Source organism: Oxyura jamaicensis, chromosome Z (assembly GCF_011077185.1).
Source record: "Oxyura jamaicensis isolate SHBP4307 breed ruddy duck chromosome Z, BPBGC_Ojam_1.0, whole genome shotgun sequence".
Taxonomy (NCBI): Eukaryota; Metazoa; Chordata; class Aves; order Anseriformes; family Anatidae; genus Oxyura; species Oxyura jamaicensis.
In genome coordinates this window covers 9,490,973-9,497,410 of record NC_048926.1, presented here as the reverse complement: position 1 = coordinate 9,497,410, position 6,438 = coordinate 9,490,973, and the positions used below count along the sequence as shown (strand labels likewise).

Sequence of the window (6,438 nt, the reverse complement as noted above, 5' to 3'; positions counted from 1 at the left end):
CTGTGTGCCCGCTCTCCTCCCCATCCCTTCCTCCCCCTGCCTTTCTCCCCCTCCCGACCCCTGCTTATTGCAGCCACCCCTCTGCTCCCCCCCCAGCAGTGGTTGCAGCCCCACAAGGTGCTGTACGGGTGAGCTTTGCCCTTCCTTGGCAGGAGATGGGGCCCAGGACAAGGATCAGGACACTCCAGGAGAGCAGCACCCGGTGCCTGCATGGAGCTGCTGTGGCTGAGCCTGTCCCAGACAGAGAAGAAGAGACAGAGGACATCCCCTGCCCCTGCCCCTCAGCTTCCCAGATCCCAGCTGGGCTGGTTAGCCCTACACTGGGGCCAAAAACCCAGGGGTTATCTGTGGTACCCACGGCAGAACCTGCAACCTCCCACGGGGATTGTATCACCCTCGCACCAGGGTGGGAGCAGGCACAGTGCCCTCCAGCTCAGGGTGGCCCGGGGGGCAAGGGATCATCCCCAGGCAGGAGCCCCAGTTCCAACGCCTTCTCCTACATTCAGAGAAATCCTCTCCCTTCCCATCCTGATTTCCTTCCCGTCAGATCCATCTGTGCAGAAGACACCAGCCTCCTTGGGGCAGTGCCAGGAGGGACACCCGGTGCAGGCGGTGGCCGGCTTGAGCACCCTGAGCTGGGTGCTTTGCCGTGCCCCAGCAATGCTTCCCCTCCTTCCCTTTGAGGCAGCTTGGTGTTTCTTTGCCACAGAAGCACAAGGCAAATGAGATCAAACCACAAACATACACCGTCCCTGTGGGGGCTGCAGCGGGGCTGGAGGACAGGACGAAGGCGAGGGTGCGGGTGCGAGAAGCAGGGGCTGTCGGCAAGGCAGCTCCGGGGAGGCTGATTGTGCCTGGGCAATGGTGTACGAAGGCTGCGCTTCTTTCTGCGTGCACTCTTCTGTTCGTTTGAAGAAATGCACGGGAGAGGTGACGTGGGAGCTGTAAGTACAGCAAAACGTTCAAGCAACAGGCTTGAAATGGAGACATGCGTTCGGGTGCAAAGGGATGCTCCGGCAAGGCGTTCAGTCGGTGATGGCTGTGGGAGGGGAGGTGGGTGATGCTTTTTGCATGCTGCATGTGTATCAGAGGGTGTGTGAGGCTTTAGTTTTGTGCCTGTATGTGTGTGTGTGCCCGTGTGTGAGCCTCTGCACAGCTCCAGTGACACACAGGTGACATCTGCTCCCACAGGGCAGACAGGATGGGACACCCCAGCAGCACCGCTGCTGAACTGGGTGCCCGGCCTCTGATTTTAGTGCAAACCTCCCCCTTAAAAACAAGCAGCGTGTCATGCTCCAGCACCGGCCTGATTTCCAAACCTCTTAAAAATAAAAAATAAAATAAAGAATAAAGGCGAGGAGGAATGAAAACCAGGCAGACAGCAGTGCGCAGCCCTCTGAAGAGGACGCATCTCATCTGAACACCGGCACTTCAGACGCCGCTCGCGAGCCCCGTGAAGCGCCGGGCATCTGAGCGCTGCAGTCTGTGCAAGAGCTGATTTGTATCAGCCCCTGCTGCGTGCCGGCGAGCGAGTGCTTCGCCCCACGCTGCTGGGAGAGGGCTCCCAGAGGATGTGCCTACCCTCTCGGGTGCCCCCTGAATGGTGTGAGAGGGACCCTTGCATCTCCCCAGCGTCTGGCAGGCAAGCGGCAGCAGCCAGGAGGGAGCGGTGGGGAGGGCTTGACGAGGGTGGTGTGGGACACAGGGATGTCCCTGGGGTGCTGGACCCCAGAGCAGTGCACGTGTGGGTGCCCAGCGTGCAGGAGTGGGGAGAGTTGACCTCGGGCACAGCCACAAGTCCCACAAAAATCCCTGCCCGTGTCAGTGCCAGAGTCACAGCCCTGAGCGCACATCCCCAGAAGCCATGCAGCGGGTGGTGTTATTTAAATACCCTGGGCAGGACAGGTTCTGATTGCGTTTACCACCACGATAATCTGTCCCTCTGATTTCAAGAGACCTCCCGCAGATTCCTCCTAATATCGCTGAAAGCAGAGCTTAATCCCGAGGCTGTATCGCTGCCCCGGGGTACGCGTGGCGCTGGCGTATCCCCCCGGTGTGTGCACGCCCGCCTGAGCTCTACAGAACCACTACACACAGCGCATCGCAGGCAGGATGGAGCTGGTGCGGAGCTGTCTGCCCCTTGCTTTCATCAAGCAATCAGCTGGGGTTTTGTGGTTTGCTGAGGTGTGCTTGGGAGCCAGACATGGGTCCTGGGGCAGTGGGAGTGGGGTCCGCAGCCAGAAAAATCACCCGGACAAATGATTTTTCTCCAGTACAAGCCAGGCTGCTGGCCCCAGAGCCCTGTGTGTGCCCTTTCTACAAGTCCCTGGGCTCTTGCATGGAATAAAGCCAAGGGAGAGCCCAGAGCAGGAAGGCTGAGGCCAGGCTCCCTGCCCAGCCAAGGCACCCAGGCCTCCTCGGGTGGACCCGAGGAATGTAGGTGGAGGTGGAGATAGCCTGCAGGAGGAGGAGATGGGGATTGCTTCTTCAACGGGAGAAGACATACCCAAATAAAGCAGGTATGTGGAATGGCCTGGGAGGAGGATCTGAGGGGTAGAAGTAGTAAGACGTGGGGGACATCTTCCCACAGACTCGCTCAGAGGAGCCTGAGGTCCTTTGCAGAAGTGGGACGAGCCCTTTAGAAACCAACGCTCTTCATCCCCCCGAAAAACAGATGGTTTTCACAGGCAGGAAAGGTTGACTCCTGGCCCACCTTAGCGTCGCTGAGCTCAAACACGCCGTCATTTTTCTCCGGTTCATCTGCAGATGCCTTCCGCTGCAGTGCCCAGTCCTGGACACAGCTCAGACCGAGCAGAATCGCAGCTCCGCCTGGCTCGCATCCAGCATCCAGCATTAATGCATCCCAGGAGGTGAGCTGCCCTTTCTGCTAAACCATCACACTATTGACTCATGCTAAGTCAGTGATCCGTCTCAACCCCTCGATCCTCTCCTGCCACCCTGCTGCCTCGCCGCACTCCCCTGGCTCCACGCTCATGCATTCACTCATGCATTCACTTATCCCCCCCAGCCGCAGCACCCCCTGCTCTCCCCCGGCTAAATCCCCTCTGGCTGCTTCCAGACACTCGTTCCCATCCATCCCCTTCATTTCGAATGCCGAGGCTGCCCTCCAAAGTTCTTGCAGTGTCCTCATTAATACACAGCCCCAGACTTATTTAGCAGGCACTGATAGCAAAATGTGTATGATTATTTCCAGTTACCAAAGAATTGTATCTCCTTACCCAGCAGGAATGGTTTTTTTGGTTCTGTTAAAAAAAAAAAAAAAAAAAAAAAAAAGGAGAAAAAACACACCTTCAATTGCTATTGCTCGCACCGATAAAATCCCAAGTAATAACTATTGACTCTAGCACAGATACTTCACATTTATCCTGGTAAATATCTGTGAGCAGATTCAGGCCCATTCTTGTCATGCACCCTGCGGTCGGTCACAACATCGGTGTGCAAAATGCCCAGCAATTTTATCCTCTCTTTCCAGAGAGGGATAACCGGTCTTCCTTTTCTGTTGTTGTTTTTGTTTTGTTTTGTTTTGTTTTTCAGACCTGTCTTATCTGATCCCTTTGCAAGAAATCTCTGGGGAAAATAAATAAATAAATAAATGAAAATGTCTAAAAAGGAGTAAGATCTCTGGAGATGTCACCTGGTACATCACAACCAGCTGCTGCTTGGAAAAAAAAAAAAAAAAAAAAAAAAAAAAACGAGGCTGGTGAAAGCAGCGAGCTCAGTCTGGGTGCACCAGCAGAGATAACACACACTCTAGGACTTCTCTTTTTATGTTGTGGCAGCTTTTAAATGTATTTCTTATTTTTTTAAAGACCGAGTTGTTTGTGTCAAACATGCCAGCTGTGCTGAGCAATGACTCTCGGTGCCTCAGGTGCTCTGCCTTGAGTCTGCAGCAGAGGGTTTGCTGAGAGGAGGATGTCTGAGGGCAGAGGGGAAGCGGGATGCACTGAGGAGCATCTCAGCACCAAGCTTTCCTGACACCCCCCAGCATTTTGCCAGCATTTTTTGGGGGCACCAGATGAAGATGCAGCTGCCGCTCAGCTCAGGGTCTCCCTGAGCCAGATGCAATTGCTGTGTGGCCATGAACCTCTCCTTTCTATGGAATTGTCCAGCCTTCCCTTCAGCCTGGGTAAGCTCAGCATCCTTGCCATGGATGCTCCACCACCTGCTGCTGGAAGGACTGCTTGCTTCCAAACCTGGCTCCTCACAGCTTCATCCAAGGGACCCTGCTCCTCAAACCACCTTGCCCACCATATCTTGAATTTATAAGGAGTTTCCTCACCCCCTTCCACCTCCTGAGAGTTTGCCCATCCTTGTTAGAAAGCACAGGTAGGGACCAGTCCATCACACCTAAACTCCTGTCTCGCAGGGTGGTGGTCCTGTAATTAACAGCAGTAGAGAGGTTCTTGCTGGAAACAGGGTTAATTAGCAAGGGGAAGGAGGGGAAACACAAAGCAGCAGGCATGAGCCAGAGAAACCCAGGGGAGTGCATGTCCAGAGGCATGGGGTTGTGTGCAGGCAAGGACAGGGATGCCCACGGTGCTGAGGCTGCTCAGGATGCCCAGGGTACCCAGGAAGCCAAAAAAAAAGCTCAGCCCCACACACCAGCCAACACAAACCACAGGGATATGAGGGTCTGGGGGACACGTGCACACTGGAAACAAGGGACACCAGCCAGGCTGCCACCACCTGCAAGGACAGGAGGGACATCCCCACATGGTTCGCAGCTGTACCCCTCTCCCACGTCCCAGCTCGCTCGCCTCCTCTCCTTGCTGACAGAGCCCAAGCACAAGGGGAGGTCCCCCTCAGACACAGACTCCAGAGAGCTCTTTTCGTTCTGCATTTGAAAGGGAAAGAAGAAAAGCCAGAGCGAACCTGTCTCGCACGTAATCTGCTGCACAAATGCCAGCTCTCAGCAATCGATAGCAAACGCTCCCGGAGGGCTGTTTTCATTTCATAATATTTATTGGGTTGCTTTATTGTCAGAATCATTACAGTTCAATGTACTGCATGGATTTTATGCCAGCTGCACTTAGTTTGTCTTGTTTTTAGCACTCCTCGTGCCTTGCACGGGGCCATGGGTTGGGACTGCTCCACGCGCGGGGTCCTCTGTGTGACATGGGACAAGTTATCCACCTCTCTGGCTCGCTGTTTTTCCCACCCCAGGACAAACCACAGCTTGTGGAGCCAGCTGGGGGCTCCCAGGGCATAGAGCAGGATCCCTGCTGGCACAGCATCTCACATTAACGTGCCCTGATCCCGGTGGATCCACAAACCTCTGGTGGAAACCCATGGCTGCGCATGGAGATCACCCCCAGACCCCACTCCATCCCCACCCTGTGTGTCTTGCCCCCTGGACTAGAAGCCACCAGCACTGCAGAGGGGCAGCAGAACCCCCCCGCCCCCTTGCAGCAGTTGTTTGACCCTCGTGCTCCACAACACCTTGTAATTTGGGCTATAAAATGAGCCCCCAGCCCTCACTTACCAACATTCAACAAACCCAGGAGCGATCCAAGCACGGCGAGTAACCACTGCAGGCACAGCTCCCAGGCACTGACCCCAGCACAGGGACAGGGGACAGCAGGGACATGGGACCCGGGGCATCTCTCGTCCCTGCCCTGGCTGCCACTGCAGTTGTTTCGCTCCGTGGCTGCCTGCGTGCGGAGGGAGTTATTATGCCGGCGCGTAAGCAGCTTGCTCGCGTCTCACTTTTTTCAATTACCGCCTGCACGCTGCCTTCCCGATTGCCTGGCGGGCCTTGGCTCACCTGCCTGCTGAGCATAATTTGTTTTTAATGTATGGCTCTGGCAAAATTTCTCTCTCTCTCTCTCCCCCCTCTTTTTTTTTTTTTTTTTATTAAACAAAATGACTTTTTTTCCCAATTCACATTTATAATTAATTCCTAAACTGATGGCATCTCAGCAGAGCAGGAGGGCTGAACAAGGCGTCCTGAGGGAAGCAAATACGTGGCGTTCCTCCGCAAGTGCAATTCACCTCTCCTGCACACACGTCCCCAGAGACCATCCAGGGCCAAACCGCTCCGAGGAGCCCCACCACGCGGAGCTATGTGCTCCATCAGCTTGCCTCTAGCCCGGGGCTGCCAGGTCCCTACAGGCAGAGCGAGCTGTCATGGCATCTCTGAGGGGTTTCTCTAGGTGCAGCTCCATTTTTCCCTGCCTGTCTTCTCCCCGGGGTTTCTCAGCCCAGCAGGCTCTGCAGCCTGGTCCACACCAAGCTTCCCTACACTTCGGTGCTGCGACAGGTCCCGGGCTCTGTAGGGTGGGAGCGTGCTATGGGGAGGCCACCGATGGCTGGAGATGCAAGGGTTGTTTCCCCCAAACAACAGGACCTGGTGCAAGGCAAATCTTCTCTCTTTTAGCACTGCATCACCTCTCCGAGCACACCCCGTCTTCCCAAGCT

The 6,438-nt window shown here is 55.3% G+C and overlaps 1 long non-coding RNA gene across 1 annotated transcript; it reads left to right on the top strand.

The window, feature by feature from the left end:
- Positions 1 to 765: 765 nt before the first annotated feature.
- On the top strand, positions 766 to 3,603 carry LOC118155776. Its single transcript, XR_004746002.1, has 3 exons — positions 766 to 944; positions 2,767 to 2,870; positions 3,556 to 3,603. It is a non-coding gene; the product is annotated as an uncharacterized LOC118155776 (long non-coding RNA).
- The last annotated feature ends 2,835 nt before the right edge of the window (positions 3,604 to 6,438 follow it).